We start from the raw sequence: 26,508 nt of genomic DNA on the forward strand, positions 1-26,508 counted from the left end.
GATTGGGTAAGGGGACAAATTTGGTGCCCCTGGTTAGGCCAGAACCTTGTGAGTCCCTACAATTGGCACTGCCCCCCCCCCCCCCCCCCCCCCCCGTGGCATGGCCCCTATTATTCACTTGGTTGTATAAGACACTACAAGAAAAGCCCTAAGGGTCTCCTATACACTATTCAATAGCATTATTCAACCGATTGTATCATGGGAATATATTATGGAGTCCATACAGGATGAGATAAGTCCAACAGAAATCCTACACCTTGCATTATGTAAAAACATACTCTGTGTTCATAGAAACTCTCTCAACAGTGGGGGCAAAACCGAAATAGGATGTTTTCCCATATAAACTACCATATGAAAATATTGAATCTTCTCAGTAACAGCAACACAGACTCCCTCCCCTACCAGACAAACCATTACAAATCATAAAACTATGCCAAAAAAGACACTCAGAGCCTATGATGCAAAGCCGCTACACCATAGCAGCATGAAGTTCCAGGACTGAAAATATTATACCAGGCCCTTGAACACCTTTTATTTTGAAAAAGAGACCAAGTCAAACAGCTACAGATTCTTATATACACATGCAAAACATGGACAGACCCTCAGCAAAACAGACTAAGGAACCAAAAACATGGAAGAAAAAAAAAGAAGAGAGAGAGAGAGAAACCCCAAGAAGCCAGAATCTGTCTGCAATGGAAAGTGATAAGAGATGAACATTTTGCAATCACTGAAAACCTCTCACTTATGAGGTTTCTATCTCTTACACTTACACTTAGACCCCCCTCCCAGCCATTCCATATCCCTGTCTCTCACTTCTTTCCCAGCCTCCTATTCCCTTTGTTCACTCATTCCCTAGTCCTTTATTCCCAACATATAATAATATCCTCCTCAGCTCTGGTCTCCTCAGTATTTCCTGAGTTGCAAAAACTTGAGGAAACAGTACAGTTTAGGGGTTGAAAAACTTTTGTGCACGAAAGAGGAACAGGACTTATGTGTAACCATATTGACGGAGTGTACATTCTCCTGGAGGGCTTGCTCAGGTTTTTAGTGTTTAACTGTGATGCCTTTAGGGGTAGATTCTATAAATAGTGCCTACAATATCAGCGCAGAAATAAAAATGCTTAAGCGATTCAGCACAGTTTATAGAATAATGCGTAAGTGAAGAGGTCATGCATAAATTTAGGCACCACCATTTGTACCAACAAAAATGGACCACCCATATTCCATAATTATAACCACACCCCCAATAGCCCCAAAACGCTCATGGTCCTCCTATTTTCATTGAATTTGTGTTCTACAGGATTGTTGAAAGCATTGAGGTCTGATATTTCGCCATCTATTGTGTTGCTTGCTCATCTGATGTTTGATGAGGCTGTGGTACCTGAGTATCTTAAGAAAGCTGAGGTTCGGCCATTGTTAAAGAAGCCATCATTGAAAACTGATTGTGTGGAGAATTTTTGTCCAATTTCAAATTTAGGTTTTTTGCCAAACATTTTGGAGAAACTGGTGTTGTCACAGTTAGTTGATCTTGTAGAGCATCATTCCTTGTTGGATCCTTTTCAATTTGGATTTCGTAGACAGCATAGTACTGAAACATTTTTGCTTACCATGCTGGATGACATTCACACTGGATTTGATTGTGGGGATCGATTCTTGCTGATTTCCTTGGATGTTGTAGCCGCATTTGACTTCTTGAATCATGAGTTGTTGTTGCGCTCTTTGAAGTCATTTGGGACTACTGGGAAGGTGTTGGCCTGGTTTCGGTCTTTTTTGGAAGCCCGGACGTTTCAGGTAGTACAAGGCTTTTCAAAGTCAGCATGGATGATTGTGACTTCAGGAGTACCACAAGGTTCTTGTTTGTCTTCATTATTGTTTAATTTGTTTTTGTTGCCAAATTTGCAAACTTTTGGTAGGATTGGGGGTTTGTTATCGCTTGTATGCCGATGACATACAATTTTATTTTCCCGTTCCAGATACAGCAGTCGAGAGTGTTCAGTTAGTGGAGTCTCATTTTTGTAAGATTCAGTCCTGGTTAGGGATAAATGGATTAAGCCTGCATGTGGCAAAGACCCAAATTTTGTGGTTGTCGCGAGTGGGTGAGATTTGTCCTTTTTCAGGTTTTTATTTGGATTCTGTTTTTGTGCCAGTGTCTGATTCTATTCAGAGTTTAGGAGTGACCTTAGACACAAATTTGTCAATGAAGGTTCACATTGGGTTGGTGATTTGAGCGGTGTTTTTTAAACTGAGTTTGGTGACTCAGTTACGAGATTTTCTTTTGGAGCAGAATTTTCATGTGGTCTTGCAAAGTTATGTGTTATCGCACTTTGATTACTGTAACCCCTTGTTGTGCGGATTACCACGTGCAGTGTTGCAAGCTCTGCAGGTGGCGCAGAATGCTGCAGCCTGATTGCTTACTAGAGCAAGTAAGTTTGAGCATATTACCCCATATTTGAAAAATTGCATTGTTGCCCATTACCTGGCGGATTCAATTTAAACTACTGATATTGCTTTTTAAGGCACTGCATGGTGAGGCTCCTCATGCTGTGGTTCAAAAGTTGCAGAATTGCTATCTTACAAGATCCTTGCGATCACAGGATCAAGAATTGTTGACTGTTCCCTCTGTCCGTAGTATTCAACTGCAGACTGTTCATATGCATATTTTTTCTGTTGTCAGACCTCAATTGTGGAATGCTGTGCCTCTTTATGTACGACAATTGACTTCTTTGGCAGTATTTAAGAAACAGATAAATGCTTTACTGTTTCAGAGAGCATTTTCTGAAGCTTAGTTGGGGGAGGGGGGAGTTTGGGCTCCATGATTAAGATTCTGTTTATGTTTATTAAATGTATTGATGGTGTTTTATGTGATTTATGTTTGTTTTATTGTACTCCACCCAGATTTTTGGATAGATGGACTATAAATGTTTGTAAATAAATAAATAAATTTCCGTGCCGCTTTTTTCAGGCCGTGACTAAATTTGCATGCATTAGAATCAATTACCTAGTGGTGAGTGTAGTGGACTTTATTCCAGGGCACCCATGTTCATATTCTACTGGAACTCTGTTATGTTAAATGATGAGCCCTTCAGAGACAAGGAAATACTTATTGCATCTGAATGGGCACCACAACAATAGCCCTCAGGCTTGAAGTGTCCTTAGTATTTAGGTATAGTAAGTACATCTCTGTTTCTGGAAGGCTCACAATTTAAAGGTACAAAAAGAGAGAAGTGGGATTTCATCTTGGATCTTCTGGTTTACAACCCACTGCCCTGCACTGGCCACTAGACTACCCTTCAGACCTGCTTGCTGCTATGCTCAGCATGCGCACAATACCTGATGTTGTCAGGAAATCTATTTTCCTTTTCCGGTGTCAGTTTTTCAGGGGTGAGGGAGGGAGACAGTAACCATTGGGGGATTCTTGAGGGGTCATGTCTTAATCCCTCTAGTGGTCAGCTGTTCAACTGAATCACCTTTTTGTACCCTGGATGTGATTGAAACAGGTCTAACTTAGGACACCCTTCTGTTTTGAATTGGCCGTTTCTTCCCATTCAGTTATCGCTGTTGGATTTTCTAAATTTGGGCCTTCCCTAGTCCCATCCTGAACACACCCACAACATGCTCTTTTGCTGTTTGGACGAAGTGCAGTGTAGGACGTCCAAATTCTGCCTTTTGAAAATTGCAATTTGGATGATTTTATAAGAGCAGTAGTAAAAAAGGCCCGTTTTGGTAGGCAATGAAACAGGTGCTAGCAAGGAAATCCCCCACCCTCTCTCGCTGTCTCGCTCTGTCCCCTCCGAGACCCACGCCCCCTCCCTCCCTCCCTCCCAAGTTCCAGACCCCCCTCCCTTCCTCCCAGTTCAAAGCCTCCTCACGCCCCTCCCACCAAGTTCCAGACTCCCCCTCCCTCTGATTTCAACACCCCCTCCCTCCGATTTCAACACTCCCCCTCCACGTTACTGACCCCTGGACCCCCCTGCCGCGACCCTCTCAACCCCCCTTTCTGCTGAAAACTCTCCCCCGCCGCTATCACGTACCTGTGCTGACGGGGGACCCCAACCCCCAACAGCCGAAGTCCTCTTCTCGTCTGCGCTGGTGTTGCTTGCTTGCTGAATCATCGGATCAAGTTTCTGTGTGTGCGTCTGCAAGCAATGAAGCAAAAACAACAGTGGATCCAAAAAAACCTCTCAGATGGTGTCTTCTTAAACAAGTTCTTTATTGTAAAGTGAATAAAAATGAATAAAAACAATGCCACGCAGCCGAGAAGAAGACTTCGGTTGTCGGGGGAGGGTTTTCGGCGGCAGGGGAGGGTTTTCGGCGGGAAGGGGGGGTCGAGAGGGTCGCGGCAGTGGGGTCCAGGCATTAGTAACACGGAGGGGGGGGGGGTTGAAATCAGAGGGAGGGGGGAGTCTGGAACTTGGTTGGAGGGGCATGAGGGGGTCTTGAACTGTAAGGGAGGGAGGGAGGGGGTGACATGTGTATGTGTGTGTAGAGGGGTGTTGATGTGCTTCGGGTGGGGGGAGGGGGTATTTGATGTGCTTGGGGGGGTGCTTTGGTGATGTGCTGAGGGGGGGGGGTTTCTGTGGTGCCGTGTTTGTAGTTTTTTGTTGCGCCGCTCCATGCCACTTGCTCCGAAGTGGCAGGGAGCGACGGACTGACAGCTGATTCCCAGGCAGGGGGAGGAGTAGTGACGTCATCTTTGCTTTGGAGCCTAGCTCAGGAGCCACGGACACAGGCAGTCCGCATTAGAACGTTGATGGTGAGAATTATTATATAGGATAAGAACAATGGTCCATCTAGCCCAGTATCCTGCTTCCAGCAGTGGCTAATCGAGGTCACAAGTACCTTGCAGAAACCCTATAAGTAGCACTATTCCATGCTACCAATCCCAGGGCAAGCAGTGGCTTCCCCCATGTCCATCTCAATAACAGAATATGGACTTTTCCTCCAGGAACTTGTCCAAACCTTTTTAAAACCCAGATACGCTAAGTGCTGTTACCATATGCTCTGGCAAAGAGTTCCATTTATTTATTTTAAAAGTATTTACATGTAATTTCATTGAGTGCCTCCTAGTCTTTGTACTTTTGGAATGAGTAAAAAATTGTTTCATTTCTACTCGTTCTATTCCACTCAGGATTTTGTAGACCTCAATCCTATCCCCCCCTCAGCCATCTCTTTTCCAAGCTGAAGAGTCCTAACCTCTTTAGCCTCTTCTCATATGGGAGCAGTTCCATCTCCTTTATCGTTCTGGTTGTTCTTCTTTGAACCTTTTCTAATTCTGCTATATTTTTTTTGAGATACGGTGACCAGAATTGGACTTTTTTTTGGATATTTTGAGACGTCCATCTGTTTTGCAAATGAGCGTCTTGAAGGAACTAGAATCAGTACAATTCCAGAAAAAGAGAACAGAAATGTATTTCCTGCTATACTATGCAAAATACAAAAATATCAGAGATGCACATTTTTCACAGCTGATACACTCCAGTCCCTAAAATATAAATTATTTTCTTTTCTACTTTTGTTACTGAGCATTCCCCTCCCCCCGATATTCAGTTATTTAACCGGCCAGACACAGCTGCTGACCAGTTAAATAACGTATTGGCGCCTAATCGGTAATATTCACTGGAGATAGCTGGTTGTCTCTGCTAAATATTGCCAGTTAGCGTCTTGCGCACAACCAGCTTTATTGTGCGATTTATCAAGTTAGGCGCCAATATTTGAGCACCTAACCAGATACGTTTAGTGGACAAATAAGACCACATTAATAGCAGTCCTATTTATAACTGTTAAAAAGTTGACGGTTAGTACCAAATATCGGCATAGCCGGTTAACATTTTAGCAGTTTAAAAACCCTTAGACATTCAATGCTGGTCGCTGGAAATGGCCTGCATTAAACATGCAGGTTTAACACCAGCGGCGGACAGCAAAAGCGCTGAATATTGGCCCTTTATTTTTCTAAACAGATTGATTAATCTATTTTTTTAAACTTTTCTTCTGTCTGTTTTCTCTTAATAAAATTAAGCAAGGATGACTTTACTTCTAACCCGCTATATCTGAAACATTCTAAGCAGGGAACAAAAAATACATACAAATTTTTAAAAAATTATACAAACCAAACAACATAAAAAACAATAAATAAGTCCTTTCCATTTCTTCTCCTTCTGTCTTCAGTTGCAGCAGAAACGTTTAGGGTCAATATTCAAAGAAACAGCCAGGCGATGCTGCTGGCCAGTTAAATTGCTTGTGCTCAGGGCCGATGCTAGGGGGTGGAACACAGGGCAGCTGGCCTGGCCCCCATCCCACAGGGGGCCACAAGCCTGCCTGAAGCTGAAGGAGGCATATCTTGCAGGTGCCCCCCCCCTCCGCGTTACTGACCCACGTTTCTGCCCTGGGCGCCTGCTCCTGCTTATCTAACACCAGCCCTGTGGGGTTATCTGGGGTTATTCAGCGGCACTTAACTGGAAAGTACCGCTGAATATGCCCTTTAACCACCTATGCCAAAACTGGCTAGTTTGTGACAGAGGCATAGCCAGACCTTGATTTTGCAAGTAGGGGGGGCTGAGCCTAAAGTGGTGGGGGGCACATTTTGCCCGGCCTCCCTGCCGCAACTCTACATACCTGGACTGGTGGGGATCCTTAAGCCCCGCCAGCAGAAACCTTCCTGTGGCAATATTCGGCACCGCACTGCCTGTCCTGCTTTCCCGCCCCACACGTATGCTTGGTTTTACTGAAACTGAGCATGCACATGAGGGAGTGGGAAGCAGGGCAGGCAGCATGGAGATGAATATTGCAGCATAAAAGCGTCTGTTGGAGAAGCTTGGGGACCCCTGCCAGCCAAACCAGCAGACTTTGAGGGCCCAAACTCAAATCGGGGGGCCCAGGCCCCCAAGGCCCACCCCCGTGGCTACACCACAGGCTTGTGGGTGCTCCAGGTTCAGAGTTAGGGCAGAGTGGAAACTTAGTCAGTTCGTGGCAATTTTCAGTCCGATAACCAGCTAAGTAACCGCATAAAGGGCCTCTTGTTATATTATATTATGTTATACACTGCTTTTATTCCGCAAATGCCACGAATGGTTCATGTGGATTACAATCTATAAAAACAAATTGCCAGAACCCCCAATTTATATCACTTCACAGATCATCTCACATTTACATAACTAGTGGTCTCCACATCGGGGAGCACTAGCGCAACTTCATAAAAGAGGCCAGAAATTAGGAGAACAAAACAGCTGTCCTAACTTTATGCAGCAAGTTAACCGGGAATCCAGTCTGAATATTGGCCGCTGCCGGTTCATTTCTGGGTCAGTGGTCATACCTGGATATTCAGTGCTGAGAGCTGCACATGCCCTGCCATTGAGGGGTCCTTTTACTAAGGGGGGAGGGGAGGGCCCTGCTGTAGCGGCAAGGGCTGTTTTTCCCATACACCAGTGCCATTTTTACTGTAGCGGGTAAAAAGCCCCCCCCCCCCCCCCAAAAAAAATGGTCATGCGGTAAGATAACTCTTACCGCATGGCCATGTGGTGGGAAGTGGCTCCTGCAGTAAATCGGCAGTACCAGGCAGTGTGCAGTGATGTCCGATTACCATCGGGTTAGTGCCATGCTAAACAAAAAAATTTCTGGGGAGCGCCGAAAATGGCACATGCTCAACCCGGAACTACTGCCAGCAGCCGCGTAGACCTGGTAGTAGCAGAAGTGGAGCCAGGATGAAGCAGGTTGACAGCGTGGGGGGAGCGAGAGCGGACTTCCACCGGCGCAGGCGCACATTTTCAGTGCAACAGGATGAAAAAAATAGGCGCCGGCAGAACTCCGTTTGGGGGAGTGGCCGCTCTCCTGGCGCCCCACCTAGCTACGCCACTGGGTAGTAGTCCAGTTTTAGTGTCAGGTATGCCCGTGTTGGGTTTACCACTGCTTTGTAAAAGGGCCCCTCTATATCCAGGGTTCAGCCTGCGGCTGGAAGCAGCATCCAGTTGCCTACTGCCATGGGCTGAATATTGAACCCTTAATACATCGTTTTATATTTTTGTAGTTCTTCATCTTCTATTTTTGTTTTCTTCCTATATTTTTCTCTCTTGATCCTTGTTTTAGTTTTTCCTGCTTTAGTTGTCCAGTTGCAGAGACCCTAAGGGGTCCTTTTACTAAGCCACAGCAAAAAGTGGTTTGTGGTAGTGTGGGCACGTTTTTGGTGCATGTTGGGCCAGTTTTTACTGTGTCTGGGGAAAAGGGCTTTTTTTTTCAATGGGCCGGAAAAAGGCCCTGCGGTACAATTGAAACCAGCGCAGCCTATTTACAGCCTGAGCCATTAACGCCACCCATTAATCTAGCGGTAAGGGCTACTACTACTACTACTACTGCTACACGCACGGTGACCAGTCAGTGCATGCCAACTACCGATTAAAGCCAGAAACGCCGTGCACAGTAGGAAATAAAAACATAATTTTTCCAGGCACTCTAGCCTGGCAGTAGTCTCATTTTAGTATGTGCTGCACATGCATAGAGCCTATAGCGCCTTTGTAAGTTTTTGTTCCCTTAATGAACTGCAGTGACCTCTAGTGGCTTTACCAGAATAATGGAGTTTTGACCTTTTTCTTACCCTCACAATTCTGGAACAAGTGATGGCCTTTCTTCCTGGATTGACAGAGTGGTCCTTGGAGTGAAAAGTGAGGTAATATCAATGCAAAGCCCCAGGGGAGTTTCCTTGTCTTTGGTTCTTTCTTTCCTGGCCATTATGCTATACCGTCAAAGGAAGAGTCTTGGCGAGCCAACTGCTCTATTACCACTAAGACAGTTCTTTCTTCTGTTGTGACACACCCGATAATGTTTACAGCTGACACTAAAATTCACAACTGAACAACAACAAAAATCCTCCTAAATATTTCATTGTTAAAAATGATGAAAGGAAAATATTAATATAAAATATTCTTAAACAGAATATACTTTAATTATAACAGTTTATAAAACAATGAGTTATCACATTTTTTCAAAGAAGTTTTGATCTCCACTTTATCCATCAGAAATCTGGGATTGACGAGCTGCATGCAGTTTTTCCATATGGGATTTTATAGTAGGCAAATTCTTAGTAACCTTATTGTCAAGTCAAGATACTTTTATCCTTTCTTGAGTCTATACACTTTTTCATACAAAACAAATGATATTTTCAAATTCTGGTGTCACCTCAGTAACAGCAACACAAAATCCCTCTACTGCCAAATACTGTGAAGCAACACAAAACCCTGCAAGTACTCAGAAACCATGTAGCAAACAGAACATATGGACAGCATTTCTATTTGGGACTGATGGCAGCATGGTAGTCAAGAAGCAGAAATAGGGACCAGTTATGATTATTTCCAGGGACATTCCTCCCTCCTGTTGTGAACACACTAGTTGAGAACCACTGCACTAAGGGGGTCTTTTACTAAGCCGCAGTAGCCTTTTTAGTTCATGATAGAAATCAGCTGGCAGTAAATGCTGGGACGCCCATGGCATCTTGGTGTTTACCGCCAGCTGATTTCTACCGCAGCTTAGTAAAATCCCCCCTAAGGTAAAAGAGATTTTGGCTATCACAGCCTCTGCATCTGGTGAGCACCCAACAGCAGTTACAGAGCCCATAAAGCAGGTGCATTGGTCACAGGTGAAAGCTGGAACAGGGAAATAGCCACCACCACGTCCTTCCAAGGAGGAAAGGAATGAGGTGCCCAAAAGAGCAAAAGGAGACAGAAGACAGACCATAATGATCTACAAGGATAAAGATTCCCAGGTGTTTCCAAAGGGGGAGGGCCATTTCCTAAAGGCTTTGTACCAAAAAAGGATCTGGTGGGTCGATTCTCAGAACTCTGGTGCTATAGGGAACAGCGCCAAAAAATACCCCGGAACCAGTAGGTAAACAAGCTCAACATTAACAGTGCAAATTATATGCATGTTATACAAGGGGGAGGAATGAGCCTGGCACTTGCGCACAAGAGTTTTGCAGTAATTAAGGGACTGTTTTACTAAGCTGCGTATATGCCTATGCACTCCCAATGTGCATCAATTTGGAGTTACCACCCGGCTACCACACGGCCCATGCAGTAATTTCATTTTTGACATGCATCTGCTACGAGTGCCAGGAAATATATTTTATTTTCTGGCGCACGGTGAAAATTGGGCGGTAACTCCGACTTGACGTGCATAGGTGATTACCAAATGTTTAGTGCGAGTAACCTTACTGCTAAGTCAGTGGCTGGTGGTAAGGTCTTAGACCCAAAATGGACGCGTGCCAATTTTTATTTTGCAAAAATAAAAAAGGGCCTTTTTTACAGGAGCATTGAAAAATGGATCTGTGTGCGTAGAAAACACGCGCCTACACTAGCGCAGCCCATTTTCCGGTGCACCTTAGTAAAAGGACCCTTAAAACTCGTACGCATGCCCATTCAAACTCTGAAGTGCACACACACATCAGCGCTGTTCTTCTGCTCCTTAAATATAAGCTTTTCAATTGTTTTCTCTTTTCACTTGAAAAGCATATATTTAAGCACAGAAAACAGACGCCAATGAGTGCTTCCACTTTTGGTTTTGCTCATACTCCCACACATTTGTTCCTTACCACGGCTCTCAGAGGTTTGCAAGGACTTCTTTCCTCTTTCAAATAAAATACAAACCGGCAGATTTTAAAAGGAAAATCACGAGAAATCCTCTCTTCTAACCCCTCAACATGACTTTGGAGCTGGCAGTAGGTTTCCAGCGTTAGGGCAGGGTGTTTTGTGCGCTGTTTCTCTGAGCATTGGGAGGGAATAGCTAATGATCTCATTTACATCAGTTTGCTTACATTTAAATGCAATTTGCACTAATGCATGGTGTTTCCTGTGTTAGAGCCCTTCTAAGCATTCTGCAAACATTAACGCTGGCACTGGTCAGGCGCTAATCACCTCTAGTGCTGGTGTTAGGTTTTGAGCATTGGTCCATGGGAGCCCTATCTACTGAAAGAGACTTAGGGGTCCTTTTACTAAGCCATGATAGGGCTACAGTGAGGGTAGCGCATGCCACATCGACCCTACCACCGAGATAGCGCGGGCACCCGGTGGTAGTTCAGAAGTAGGTGCGCACAGTTTCCTGCAGTGGAAAATAATTTTCTATTTTCTACCACGGGGCTCGTTCCTGGCAGTAATCGGCAGCGCGGCCACATTGCCGTGCACTGCCTGATTACCGCACAAGTAGTGCATGAGCCCTTACTGCCTTCTAAATAGGTAGCAGTAAGGGCTCAGGCAGTAAATAGCCATGCGCTAATTTTAATATTAGCGCATGGCCATTTACTGCCCCCATTTTTAAATAAGGCCTTTTTCTCACTGTGGTAAAAAATGGCCCTGGATCGCCAATTTTTTTGTTTTTGTTATATTTGTACCCCGCGCTTTCCCACTCATGGCAGGCTCAATGCGGCTTACATGGGGCAATGGAGGGTTAAGTGACTTGCCCAGAGTCACAATTTCATATGCCAACACTAGCGCAGGCCACTTTTTACTGTGGCTTAGTAAAAGGGCCCCTAAGAGAAATAGAGTTCAAAAGGAAGACTACTAAACATTGTAAGTTTGAAAATGTTTTTTTCTGTTACTTCTGCCTGTAAATAGTTTACGCTGGAAGTTGTCCCATGTTTTTTTGGCCCAAAGAAACCAAGTTTAAGCAAACCTTTCTGGTTCAGAACTAAAATTCTGGCCTGGCCTGTCTTATTGAGAAAGAGTGCCAAGAAAGTGGATTTCTGTGCCAGTTGGCCTCCCATCTCAAGATGCTCCCAGCCATGACCTCTTTACAAACTATAAAATTTTATAAAAATAAACTCCCTGATGCTCATCTGGGTAAGCAAAGGTTATATGGTTTTCATTTCTTTAGACTTTTCTTATTTTTCTTCACCTTCTTTGATTTCGTAGTTTCATTTTTTTCTATTATCCATTCTGTTTTCTTGGCTTTTTTCGTTGCTGCTAATCTTACCTCTTTTGTTTATTTCATTCTTATATCCTATTTCTTTTGATTTTCTTTTTGCTACCCAAAGTCTTTCATTCTCTCCCTCTTTCTCATTACCCACCGTCTCCTTCCACCTTGCTTCTAACACTCATAACTCTCCCCTCTGAGCACTTGCCTCCTTCTGCTCATATCACATATAAGGATCCTTTCAGGGACTGTATCAATGTGGTATAGAGAAAAGGATGGATCTGTACTGATTTATCTTTAACCCCGTATGCTGTGAAAAAAAAAAGAATAAGTCTGAAAAATCATTAAAAAGCGATTGCTTTATTCACTTTTGTGTATAATGATATTGCCGGAAATAGAAGAAGATGAAAGCTCAGAGGGATTGAGTGCCTTCCTGGAGCAAATATTCTTCAAATTACAATCAGTAAAGCCCACCTTTTATAGGCAAAAATAATCAAAACAATTTTGATATAAACAAGGATCAGAGAAAAACAGGATACAGATGTCCTCTTTGTATCAAGATGTTAACAACAGGTGAAAATGTTTCTGTTACTCCCATCCAGCTAACTAACACCCTTTTTTTTTCAATTGGAAAAATTCAAAATTTACATAGCCGTAATCCCCCGGGTTCTATATATTGCGCTGAGATATCTATGCGGAAATCAAAGCGTATTCTAGGCAGGAAATAATATAACCATCAGCAGAAAGTGTGTCCAGAGAACTAAGAGGACTGACACCTAGACCTGGAAGCCCATAGAAGTCCCTGCTGACAGGAGGTAAGAACAACCTATTTGGACCTCAGTGCCAATCCTGATAATTCAGGGCCGCCAAGAGACATAGCGGGCCTGGGGCTGAACCAGACCACCGCAAGCTGCCCCCCTCCACTCGTGATGCTCACCCCCCACTCATGGCGCCCACCCAGCCCCTTACCCTTCTGTATTTTCCTCAAAGGGGGACCGGGACCCAGGTCCGGCACCAGCAACCTGCTTCCTGTGTGCCTGCTCCCACGGTCTATTCTTTACTGCTCCTCTCCGTGCCGGGAGTCAGGTCCCGGAGGATTGCAATCAGCCGGGTCCTGGGTGGCAGGCAGGCGCAGGGGAGGACAGACCTGGAAGCAGGCAGCAAGAAGAAGCTTGCCGGTCCCGGGCCCCCCCTTGGAGGCAGGGCTCAGGGAACTTTGCCCCCCTGCTCCCCCTCTCTGCAGCCCTGTGATAATTCAAAAAAACTAATGCTAACTGAATTTGCATTTGTGCATGTGCAAACAAATATATGAGCACTGATTTTCAACCTTTTTCATCTCACGTCACACTTATAAGGTGCAAAAATTCTCAAGGAACACTACTGGAATCTGACCGATATCCACCTGTCCCTGCTAAGATCCATTCCATCCCTGCAAATACTCTCCTCCATTCCCACTCATACCTGTAACCTTCAGAAGCAGTTTTTTTTTTCATTTAATTATGCTACTGAAATATATTAGAACACCAATTTACCTGCTATTCGGAAACTGGAACAAGATGGACTGTTACAGATTCTTATACAGACACCACATGCCAGCAGAATCCTTCACCACAGTTGCAGATGCAGAACATGACTCTCACCTGATACAAAATAGGGAACCACAAAAAACATTCAATCAAAAACTGAAAGCAAAGATACTGGACTCTGCATGTTGTGCAACACCAGAGAAACAGAAAGAAATGCATGTCCTCCTGTATAGTGCAAAATAAAGCCAACAGATATAAATTTATTTATGCCATTAAAATCCCACATCCCACACAAGTTCGGTTTCAATGTGGCTCACATTAAAAGGATTTGATAACAAATCCAAGTTACATTACTTATAAAGACAGAAACTTATGTGAATACAATGTAATAACAACAAAAGAATGCTAGAATAATAGAATCATTCTTGTTCCGAATCTGCTTTCCTTTGTCTGTGTTCTTAACTCTGTTTCCAGAGTCTCCTTTCCATTTGCTATTTTTCTTTCTCACCTATGTTACCTCCTGTCCTATGTCTGTTTGGTACTGATGTTTCATGTTCAATTTCTCTGCCTCCTTCTCAAATCTATCTTGTTTTCCCTTTCACTTCCCTTCATGTGCAGCATGCCTCCCCTCTTCCCTTCCCTTTATGTGCAGCCTGTCTCCCCCTTCCCTTCCCTATATGTGCAGCCTGTCTCCCCTTCCCTTCCCTATATGTGCAGTCTGTCTCCCCTCTTCCCTTCCCTATATGTGCAGCCTGTCGCTCCTCTCCTGCAGGTATAATATCTTTTCCTACCTACCTCCTCTCCTCTCTGTAGCTGTTAGAACAGGCCATCTTCTGGCCCTCCGGAGGCTTTCCCTTTGCTGCATCCCTCCCATGCAGCAAAAGGAAGACGCATCAGAAGGAAGGAACCTGGGCTTGGCCAGAGGAAGGTCTGTTCTAATACCTGCCAACAACCACAAAGTTTGTAGAATTGTGGCAGAGAGGAGAGAGACCCGAAGAGGAAGACAGTGAGGTAAATCGTGCAACACCTATGACATTCCTGGACTCCACGGCACACCTGGGGAGCAGCCAAAGCACACTGGTTGAAAAATGCTGCTCATGAGAGAGTCCTGAGGAAATTAAAAACCCATGAGATAGGAGGCAATACTTTTTTGTGCATTAGGAGCTGGTTAATGGATAGAAAACAGAGGGTAAGGTTAAATGGCCATTTCTCTTAGTAGAGAAGGGCGAATAGTGGAGTGACACCAGGCATCTGTAGTAGAACCAGCACTATTTAACATATTTATAGATGATCTAGAAAATATGAATGATGAGTGAGGTGATTAAATTTGCAGATAACACAAAACTATTCAAAGTTGTTAAAACACATGTAGACTGTGAATAATTGCAGGAAGACTGGGCATTCAAATGGCAAATGAAATTTAATTTGGGCAAATGCAAAATGATGTACATTGGGAAAATATTCTAAATCAAAGTTAACTGATGTTAGGTTCCATCTTAGGAATCAGCACCCAAAAAACAAAATCTAGGTGTCATCATGGACAATATGCTGAAATCTTCTGTCCTGTGTATGGCGGCAGCTAAAAAAAGCAAAAAGAATGCTGGGAATTATTAGGAAATAGATAGAAAATGAAGATAAAGAATACTATAATGCCTCTGTGTCACTCCATGGTGTGACCTCACCTTGTTTGCAATTCTGGTCACCGTATCTCGAAAAAGATATAGTGGAATTAGAGAAAGTTCAGAGAAGGTAACCAAAATGATTAAAGGAAAGGAACTCCTCTCATATGAGGAAAGGTTTAAGAGGCTAGGGCTCTTCAGCTTGGAAAAGAGATGGCTGAGGGGTAATATGATAGACGTCTACAAAATTCTGAGTGGTATAGAACGGGTAAACGCGAATCGATTGTTTGTTCTTTGAAAAAGTACTAAGACTAGAGACATTCAATGAAGTTACATGCTGATACTTTTAAAATGAATAAGAGGAAACAATTTTTCACTCAACAAATAGTTAAGCTTTGGAACTTGTTACCAGAGGATGTCGTAACAGAGGTTAACATATTTGGGTTTAAAAAGGGTTTGAACAAGCTCCTGGAGGAAAAGGCCATAGTCTACTATTGAGATAAAAATAGAGAAATCTATCACTGTCCCTGGGATTAGTAGCATGGAACCTTGTTACTATTTGGGATTCTGCCAGGTACTTGTGACCTGGATTGGTCACTGATGGAAGCAGGATACTGGGCTAGATGGACCATCAGTCTTCCCCATTATGGCTATGCTTACAGTGGTGGAAATAAGTATTTGATCCCTTGCTGATTTTGTAAGTTTGCCCACTGACAAAGACATGAGCAGCCCATAATTGAAGGGTAGGTTATTGGTAACAGTGAGAGATAGCACATCACAAATTAAATCCGGAAAATCACATTGTGGAAAGTATATGAATTTATTTGCATTCTGCAGAGGGAAATAAGTATTTGATCCCCCACCAACCAGTAAGAGATCTGGCCCCTACAGACCAGGTAGATGCTCCAAATCAACTTGTTACCTGCATGACAGACAGCTGTCGGCAATGGTCACCTGTATGAAAGACACCTGTCCACAGACTCAGTGAATCAGTCAGACTCTAACCTCTACAAAATGGCCAAGAGCAAGGAGCTGTCTAAGGATGTCAGGGACAAGATCATACACCTGCACAAGGCTGGAATGGGCTACAAAACCATCAGTAAGATGCTGGGCGAGAAGGAGACAACTGTTGGTGCCATAGTAAGAAAATGGAAGAAGTACAAAATGACTGTCAATCGACAAAGATCTGGGGCTCCACGCAAAATCTCACCTCGTGGGATATCCTTGATCATGAGGAAGGTTAGAAATCAGCCTACAACTACAAGGGGGGAACTTGTCAATGATCTCAAGGCAGCTGGGACCACTGTCACCACGAAAACCATTGGTAACACATTACGACATAACGGATTGCAATCCTGCAGTGCCCGCAAGGTCCCCCTGCTCCGGAAGGCACATGTGACGTCTGAAGTTTGCCAGTGAACACCTGGATGATGCCGAGAGTGATTGGGAGAAGGTGCTGTGGTCAGATGAGACAAAAATTGAGCTCTTTGGCATGAACTCAACTCGCCGTGTTTGGAGGAAGAGAAATGCTGCCTATGACCCAAAGAACACCGTCCCCACTGTCAAGCATGGAGGTGGAAATGTTATGTTTTGGGGGTGTTTCTCTGCTAAGGGCACAGGACTACTTCACCGCATCAATGGGAGAATGGATGGGGCCATGTACCGTACAATTCTGAGTGACAACCTCCTTCCCTCCGCCATGGCCTTAAAAATGGGTCGTGGCTGGGTCTTCCAGCACGACAATGACCCAAAACATACAGCCAAGGCAACAAAGGAGTGGCTCAGGAAGAAGCACATTAGGGTCATGGAGTGGCCTAGCCAGTCACCAGACCTTAATCCCATTGAAAACTTATGGAGGGAGCTGAAGCTGCGAGTTGCCAAGCGACAGCCCAGAACTCTTAATGATTTAGAGATGATCTGCAAAGAGGAGTGGACCAAAATTCCTCCTGACATGTGTGCAAACCTCATCATCAACTACAGAAGATGTCTGACCGCTGTGCTTGCCAACAAGGGTTTTGCCACCAAGTATTAGGTCTTGTTTGCCAGAGGGATTAAATACTTATTTCCCTCTGCAGAATGCAAATAAATTCATATACTTTCCACAATGTGATTTTCCGGATTTAATTTGTGATGTGCTATCTCTCACTGTTACTAATAACCTACCCTTCAATTATGGGCTGCTCATGTCTTTGTCAGTGGGCAAACTTACAAAATCAGCAAGGGATCAAATACTTATTTCCACCACTGTATATATGCATATGAATGGACAAATGGAAGGATGAATGAACCCTCCCCAATAGGCACTATCATTTGGGTGAAATGCTCCTAGAAATCATTTTCAAAAGTTTGTTTTAGTGCAGCAAAGCAGAGGAGCGTCCAAGATACCAGCACTTACTTCTTGTTTGTTGGGGCTGTCAACTAGCAGTGGAAAACAGGAAGGAAGAGAAAGAAGTCTTGTATGGAGACAATAAACCTATTCATTTCAAGTCAGACACTAGGATGGAGATTAACATCTTACTTTTAAGATAGATCAAGCAGTTTAGTGCTGACAGCAAAATAGGACCCACAAACACAATGATTATAGCTTTTGGAGGAATGAGGATCCACCCAGAAGGGAAAATCCTTCTTGACTGCTTGGTGATAGGCAAACAATAAAAAGCAGAATTTATTGCATTAGAGAACAATGTAAAGTTCATTCTGGGAAAGAGAGAGGGTGCATGTCTGAGCCTTGCACAGAGAGAACACAGTGTTGCTGTCACAGAGACGAAACCACTGAAAATAAAGTTTGACTGAGGCATGTTGAGTTACATTTACCAACCTAAGAGAAATTTGGGGTCCTTACCACAAACACATAGATCCTTCAATAGTTTCAATATTCAATTTTGCAAGAAAGTTTTGTTTGCAGTTCTAGAGAGCTATAACAAAACTTTGGACAGTTAGACAGAAATGGAATACTAGCCAGGGCAATCAGAGAACAACCTGGAGATGATCAAGATATCTAATGGCAACCTGAGAGTTTCTCTAGAGCAGGGGCTCTCAACCCAGCCCTAAGGACACACCTAGCCAGTCAGGTTTTCAGGATGCCCACAATGAATATGCATGAGATAAATTTGCATATAATGGAGGTAGGGCCTGCAAATCCATCTCATGGATGGCTATGGGCCAGTCAAACAACCTTCAGTCCTCAAATTAGTGGGCGTATAGATGGACACAGCTTAATGTGTGTAAAAGTGAGCCTGTTGATATAGGGCTCAATATTCAGTGTGAGTTAACCAGCTGGAAGCGGCTTCTACACAGTTAAGTTATGCTGATCGCTCCTAACCAGATATTCAGTTGCACTTAATCAGCTAAGCACCAAGGGCTGTTCACGCTTGGAATAGTCCTTTATTGGTAGACTCAACATGAGCCATGTTTCGGCGCAATGCTTGCATTATGGGTCAATGGAATGAATCTACATGTCTGAGATAATACCACATAAAACACTCGTAATTCATACAGTCAGCGAACCAAGGCTGATGCAAAATATGTCACTAAAAAAACATACGTCATCACAAGCTGGCATCCTGAAATTGGCACCAAACAAAAAGATGAGTGTTGTATACAGTTATTATCTCAGACATATATTGGCCGATATTCAGACCATGGGAGTTAGACCGGCTAACTCCCAAGGTCACCATTAAGCCCAGATATTCAATGACGGGCCATCTCCAGTGACCAGCACTGAATATCCAGATTATTTTTGGCTGGTTTAAAGATAACCAGCTAAACCAATATTCAGCACTAGTTGGTTATCTTTAAACCAGTCAAAGATATCCCACATTTTCACACTGCCAAATATGGCCACTAAACTGGCTTTAAAAATCAGCAGGTAGCTGGTTATATCAGGCAATACAACTGGTTATCTGCCAGCTGCTAACTGTCAATATTCTGCGGGAGATAGAGTTATCCCCCGCTGAATATTGCCAGATAGTCAGCTATCTACCATTTAATCAGCCAGGTGCCATTCCTGGCCAGTTAAATGGTTTTGAATATTGGGGAGGATAGATTAATTGCATTGATCCATGATACAGGCATTTTGCTGAAACATGGCCCGTGTCGGGTTTACCAATAAAAGACTCTAGACTATTCCAAACTTGAATGATCTTTGGTGCTTTTTTGTTCTTTTATTGTTGTGTGTGCTTTGACTCTCCCATCTGCTGTTATACTTAATGAATATCTGTTCAGACCACCTTGGCACTATCCAGTTAGTGCTGGGGTGGTCCAGGGTTGGAGTCTGGGTTGAGGTAGGAGTTAACTGGATTAGTGGTGATTTTCAGTCTGCTAACCTGGTAACTACTAGAAAAAGTTAGGACATTAAAAAGACTGTTCTACCTGTAACTAGGTAGTTATCTGAGTAGTGTTCTGAATATCACCAGCATTCAGAAAATTCAACTTATCAATCCCCAAATATTCAATGCCAGTATCTAGGGACAGCTTGATGCTGAATATTTGAATATGAAATGTCTGCAGCAGCCAGTATTTTAATATAGAACACTGACTGTCATAAGATGAATATCACCTAACCAGTGTATTTTTAATGGTATTTATTAACCACCAACAATTTACAACATGCAATGACAGATCAACAATATCTTATAAGAATATGCAAAAAGAAAGCCCATTAATCAAACTGCATCCTGTCACACCTGTAGATCTTCTAACTTAACACTAATTTCTTCATTGTTGTAAAGAATATTATTTTTAACTTCACACTCCCCACTTATCTCCCCTTATCCCCTTTATAATCCCTCAGCCAGAATACCACCCCCTTTGCCCCGCCCTCCAACTCCCACTGTTCCCTCTAAGCTGAGTGGGAGTCATCCAACTGCATTGCTGCCAGTTGGGGCGGTACTTCAATATTATGTTTTCAATTGCTAGGGACAGACAGGTTCCCTGGATTTCTCAGAGCTTGCCTGACCCTTACTATTGAAAATGTGATAGCAAAACAGCACCCCCTACTGGCAGGACCGTAGGTGGAGAACTGCCACAGCTTAGAAGGAACAGTGCCAACTCCCATGAGCACTAATGAACCTATTTGGATTGGCCGTGTGCCTTTCACTTTTCCAAAATAACCACACCTACTACATATTTCCCCCAACCTAAGTGACTGCATCAAGATCCAGCTACAAGCATAACTGGAATGGCATGCCATGCAGGTTCCCAAATTTTAAAAAAAAGTATCCATCTCTGCAGGTGATTCCATCCTGCTCTACAATGTTCCATAACCAACACTGCATAAAGAAGATAATTCCATTGTGTTACATTCTGAGGTGTCTTATGAAATCATTGAAGTAGAATACTTTTGCATGCCAAAATGAACATTTAATATAGTAGGTCCTTATTTGCTGCCTTAACCATATAACAATACGGTATAATCAGCAAATAGAAATAACTGTGGGAGTGAGACTCGTAGCACTAAAACTCACAGCACATAAAGAGAAATCTTTCCAAAATTTCTGGATTAATTAGAGAAAAGTGGTGTGGTAACCATGTCAGTCCACTTTTAAAGGTAATAAATAGAAATAAATCAAAACATAGAAAAGAAAAATAAGATGATACCTTTTTTATTGGACTAACAACACATTTTGTGATTAGCTTTCGAAGGTAACCCTTCTTCAGATCAGAAATAAGCAAATGTTGACAAATATCAGAATATATAAGTGAAACACAAAAGCATTCTTCACACTTTTTACACTGAATGATTTTTACCACATTTGAGGATGAGGAAAGAGAAGGAAGCCACAGAGAGAATCCCCCTTGTAGTGACATACTGCAGGTGATTCCACCATTTTAGTGATAAGTTTAGTTTGTAGTGATCGGTCCATGATGTTTCTGACCATTTGATATCTGTTATAAGTAGGTTCTGGTCTGTTTGTAGTTTGTGTGAGATGAGGTCCAGGGTGTGCCCTTTGACATGGGTTGGTTGCGTTTGTAGCCATGTGAGGTCCCATGAATGGAGGAATTCCTTACATTCTCGTGCATTAGTGGAGTTTGGGTCTTCTAGGTGAAGGTTGATGTCTCCTAGTATAAAAATGTTGGAGTTGGTCGCACATGTGTTTGAAATGAAGTCAGTTAAGATAGTCTGGCCTTTGTTCCAGTTTCCTGGTGGTCTGTAAAACAGGACAGAGCTCAGGTGATCAGTCAGGGTTTTGTTGTGGATTCTGATTGAGGCATTTTCAAGTTGGGGAGTTATGGACTCGGCAATGGTTTTGATGGTAAACTGGGATCGATAGATTAATGCTATACCTCTGCCTCGCTTTTCCTTTCTGGTCCAGTGAACGATTTTGTATCCTGGGGGGCAAAGATCTAGGATTATGGGGACCTTTTGGTCATGGATCCAGGTTTCATTGATGAAGAGTAGATCAAGGTTTTCTGACATGATCCAGTCTGTTAGTAATGTTGTTTTGTTTACTACGGATCTGGCGTTGATGTAGCCGATTTGAATTTTTTGGTATGGGTCGGCTATATTTGGTGTTATGTGGATTTTTTTTTAGTTGTCGCTTCTTTGTTATTGTGGGTTTGTTGTGGGGGTTCTTTCCCTTGTGTTGGGGTTGTCTGCATGTTGATGTTCTTCGTTTTGGTTGTGGTCGGTTTGATGAGGCAGAGTGTGTGTGTGGTCAGTCTTTGGGGATGGTGTAGTATGGGCATTATGTTGCTTTCTGCAAGTGGGGTAGTTAGTGTTAGGTGGATCAGTGATAAGGAGTAAATTACTAGTAGTAATTTGAAGGTATTCATTTTGGTGGTAGATCAGTTTGGGTTCCTGGTAGGTTGCGTTCTACAGGGTGCTTGATAGGGCTTATTTTATTTTTGTTACATTTGTACCCCGCGCTTTCCCACTCATGGCAGGCTCAATGCGGCTTACATGGGGCAATAGAGGGTTAAGTGACTTGCCCAGAGTCACAAGGAGCTGCCTGTGCCTGAAGTGGGAATCGAACTCAGTTCCTCAGTTCCCCAGGACCAAAGTCCACCACCCTAACCACTAGGCCACTCCTCCACTCACCTCTTGGATCTTTGGTTCTTTTTTTTTTTTAATATGAATGATTTACTCACAGTCAAGTGAGTTAGGAATGTTGTCCCAAGGCATAGCGTCTTTGTGACTCTTATGGCTTCAATGTGTTCCGGGCATCAAGGACTCACTATTAGATCTTGTGAAATTAATGGAGTGCCAGGAACAACAGACAGGTGTTAAGAAGTGTTTTCCTTTTATTTATTTTTTTGGTTGAGCGTCAATTCAAGATGTCCTTTCACATGGTCTGGGCTCGGGTGCGACGTCCGGGTCGTCGGGAGTCCACAGCTCTGGGGCTGCACCAGTGGATGGAGACAAGAATTGGGGAAAGGCAGTAGCTTCAGGCTGTACCGCCGTGCACCGGGCCTTGGGCAGACGACCGCCCGTTGCTCTCATCCCGGCACCGTTCCCCCCGAAGCCCTGCAGTGCAGGAAACTTAACTGAGGTTTGAGCTGGGGCGTTCAGAGCGGGCTGATGGGTGGACGTTTAAACTGGGGCATCTACAGCGGTTCGGAATGGTTGGGCGTCCAGAGCGGTTTAGGCGGTCTTTGTCTGGCAGATCCCGCGTTGTTGCACGAGGGGGGTTTGGTCTGCTTCCAGGTAGGGGTGTGCTGGTGGGTAAGGCAGGCGTCGGGCAGGCCGTGCAGGCGATCTTGCCTGGCGGGACCCATACAGTAGCCCGATTGCAGTTTCTACGACTTCCCAGGGGAAAGGGCTGGCAGGCAAATTTAAGCATGCTATTTTCTCTGATCATAGGGTAGAAGTGCCTCCCACACTTGTTTGACAGGTCTGGGTTGTCAACAGCCCAGACCTGTCAAACACGGGGGCTGGAGGTCCATGGGACCACCAGACCCCAATTACCCACACCCTGAGCCAAGTGAAACGGGGGCTGGAGGTCTGTCAAACAAGTGTGGGAGGGTTGTGCCTGAGCACATGCTCAGGCACAATCCTCCTACACTTATCATCAGAGAGAATAGCATGCTTAAATTTGCATGCAATTATCTCTGATCATAGGGGCAGTAAAGCCCTGCGCTGTTCCAGCGCTATTTTTAGAGCACTGTTTGGAATAGCACGGGGATTTTGATCATCTGCTCATTGGCTCTCCCTGTTTCTCACCAAACCTGCCCCACCCTCTTCTTGTGAGACTGTCTTTAGAATGTTTTTGTATTTTACTTATATATTCTGATAGTTGTCAACATTTGCTTATTGCTGACCTGAAGAAGAAGGGTTACCTTCAAAAGCTAATCAAAAAATATATTGTTAGTCCAATAAAAAAGGTATCATCTTATTTTCTTTTCTGTGTTTTGATTTATTTCTATTTATTACCTGGATTATCTAGCAAGTCCAAAAAAGGTGGCCCAATGTCGCCCCATTTGCTCCACCACACATCTATCCTTTCATTTCATTTTATTTACTTTCTGTGCCACCTTTGCTGACTGGCAGACCAAGGCGATGTACAATCTAAAAATTAGAATAAAAAGAAAGTTTGAGAGGAACTACAATATCAGATAGGAAAGAGTAGACTCAATCATACGAAGAAACAGATAGTGAAATATAGTAAAGCAGAAATAACCTGAGTATCAGAAAGAAAGAAAAATAAATAAATAAATAAATAAATAAATAACAAAGTAAGATAGAAATCCTCATGGATCAGGACAATAAACTCTCAGTCTGGTGTGAATGCAAGGCTGAAAAGCCAAGTCTTTAGGTCAATTTTAAACTGTTTTAAAGAAGGTTTGGCATAAAGCGTTAAAGGCATGGAATTCCAGAGGGCTGGTGCAGCGAGAAAGAAAGCTTGGTGAGCAATTCTCAGTTTTTGTGCTCTGTGGGGAGAAATATAAGCCCAAAATATTTATTTATTTATTTATTTATTTAACACATTTATACCCCACATTTTCCCACTTAGTTGCAGGTTCAATGTGGCTTACACAATACCCTGGAGGCAGGCTCCAGTTCGGTAACATACAAATACAATATAAAGTAGAAGCATATAAGTAACATAAGTATAAAGCAACAGTGAAATAAAGAGGGGGTGGTGATAGAAGGGTAATACAGTCCATAGTATTGCTGTGTCGCATGAAGTAGAACGTTAATTTGGGTCTGAGGGGTAGGCTTTCTTAAATAAGACGGTTTTCAATGACTTCCTGAAGATAAGATGGTTGTGGATAGATTTCAAGGTTTTGGGCAGGGCATTCCATAGTTGTGTACTTATGCAAGAAAAGCTGGAAGCATAAGTTGATTTGTATCTATAAAATTTATAATTTTGTTCCTTCAGGCTAGCAATTAATGTTGTAGGTGGAGTTAATGCTAAATGCTGTAATAGGTTCATAGTGATTTCTTCTCTCAAGTCTCTTGTCCAAACTCGTGCCCAATTGTCTAAATTAGTGGGTGGTTGATCTGCCCTCAACATTTTATACGTAAGAGATATCTTAATACATCTGTCATTGGATAATAAAAAAAAAATCTCTTCCACCTGCTCTCTTGCTTCCTCTGAGAGCGAATGATATATAATGTGCCACCTGCATATATGCATATTGGTCTGCAGGTCTCAGCCAATAGATTTCTTTAATTCTTATATAAGGTAATACCTTTCCTTCAGCATCAACCAACTGTTTTACTTTCCCTAATCCTTTCTTTCCCCAACTTTGAAAAACCTTACTGGAAAATCCATATGACCCCTTAAAGGCAGCCACCCAGTTACATGTCAATTAATTTGCTTCTGTGTACATCTCCAAACCAAATAAAGATGTTGCAATAATCTACTTTCACATAACCACCTTGGCAGCTGCTTAGATAAAACTAGTGTTTAGTGGGCTGACCATTACTTGCTAGCATAAGATGGGGGTGTAATGAGACATATTGTTTACCAAGTATTCATTTGTCTGAGGTGACACACTTTACTATATAAATCTAGATTGGAGAGAACCAAGGGGTCCTTTTACTAAGGTGTGCTGAAAAATGGCCTGCGATAGTGTAGATGTGTGCTTTGGGTGCACACAGAATCATTTTTCAGTGCACCTGTAAAAAATGCCTCTTTAAAATTTTTGCTGAAAATAGACGTGCGGCAAAATAAAAATTTCCGCACATCCATTTTGGGTCTGAGACCTTACCGCCAGCCATTGACCTAGCAGTAAGGTCTCACGTGGTAACTGGGTGGTAATGGTCTACGTGCGTAGAATGACAATTACCGCCCGGTCACTGCCTGCGTGCCAGAAAAGAAAAATATTTTCTGGCGTGCCTAGTGGACATGTGTCAAAAATGAAATTACTGCAAGGGCCACGCGGTAGCCGGGTGGTAACTAAAAATTGATGCACGTTTGGCATGCGTAGGTGCCTACGTGGTTTACTAAAAGGGCCCCTTAACCTCTTCTTTTTGGAGCATGTGTTAGCATTCCACAGGAATTCTGTCATATCTGTCTACTGTAAAAGTTCACTATGCACCTCCTAGACTTCTTAGGTCATTGAGGGGTTCTTTTACAAAGGCGTACTAGTGTTTTTAGTGAATGCTAATGATTAGCACACGCTAAACACTAGAGACGTCCACAGGAATATATGGGCATCTCTAGCGTTTAGTGCGCGCATATTTAATGCAAGCACTAAAAACGCTAGCACGCCTTTGTAAAAGGACCCCTGAATGATCAATGATTAGACATTCCTTCGCCGTCCTCTGCAAGATTAGATTCCACAAGACAATTGGCCTTTTACTGTGTGGTTCCAACTCTATGGAAATTATCATCCACGCTTCGTCTTGAATTATCATTCCCTAAATTTAAAGCGGCCTTTAAGACCTATTTATTTAAAGCTGCATTCGGAGACATTCATTGAGCATTGTCTGGCACTGGGCACCTGTGAACTATGCTTTGTTCTGACTGCATGTGCATAATACTTATTTCTTTTAAATTGTCTTTCGGTATGAATGATGTTATTCTTATTTTTCTATCCTGTCTAACACTGGAGTTCTTTTCTTTTTAAGGATTTGTTTTATTGTGAACCGCTATGCTGTATGTTATGAATTGTGGTATAAATTTAGACCATATACCATATTAGGATTTTGGACATCGCAAGGATGTCCAAATTTCAAGGGGGCGTGTCAGAGGCGTGGTGAAGGCGGGACTTGGGCATGCCTAACACTTGGCACTTTGAGCCATAATCGAAAAAAGCAGGGCACATCCTAAAGTAAAACTTGGTCGTTTTCATCTGGACATGTTTTTTTTTACAAATAAGGCACAAAAAGGTGCCCGAAATGACCAGATGTCCACTGGAGGGAATCGGAGATGACCTCCCGTTACTCCCCCAGTGGTCACTAACCCCTCCCACCCTCAAAAATCATCTTTAAAAATATTTTGGGCCAGCCTCAGATGTCATACTCAGGTCCATGACAGTGCATGCAGGTCCCTGGAGCAGTTTTAGTGGGTGCAGTGCACTTCAGA

General features: G+C 43.2%; 1 long non-coding RNA gene across 1 annotated transcript; it reads left to right on the forward strand.

Moving 5' to 3' along the window:
• The first annotated feature begins 10,914 nt into the window (after window positions 1-10,914).
• LOC115475670 lies at window positions 10,915-26,031 on the forward strand. Its single transcript, XR_003943080.1, has 3 exons — window positions 10,915-10,926; window positions 11,055-11,061; window positions 25,905-26,031. It is a non-coding gene; the product is annotated as an uncharacterized LOC115475670 (long non-coding RNA).
• The last annotated feature ends 477 nt before the right edge of the window (window positions 26,032-26,508 follow it).

Source organism: Microcaecilia unicolor, chromosome 8 (genome assembly GCF_901765095.1).
Source record: "Microcaecilia unicolor chromosome 8, aMicUni1.1, whole genome shotgun sequence".
NCBI lineage: Eukaryota > Metazoa > Chordata > Amphibia > Gymnophiona > Siphonopidae > Microcaecilia > Microcaecilia unicolor.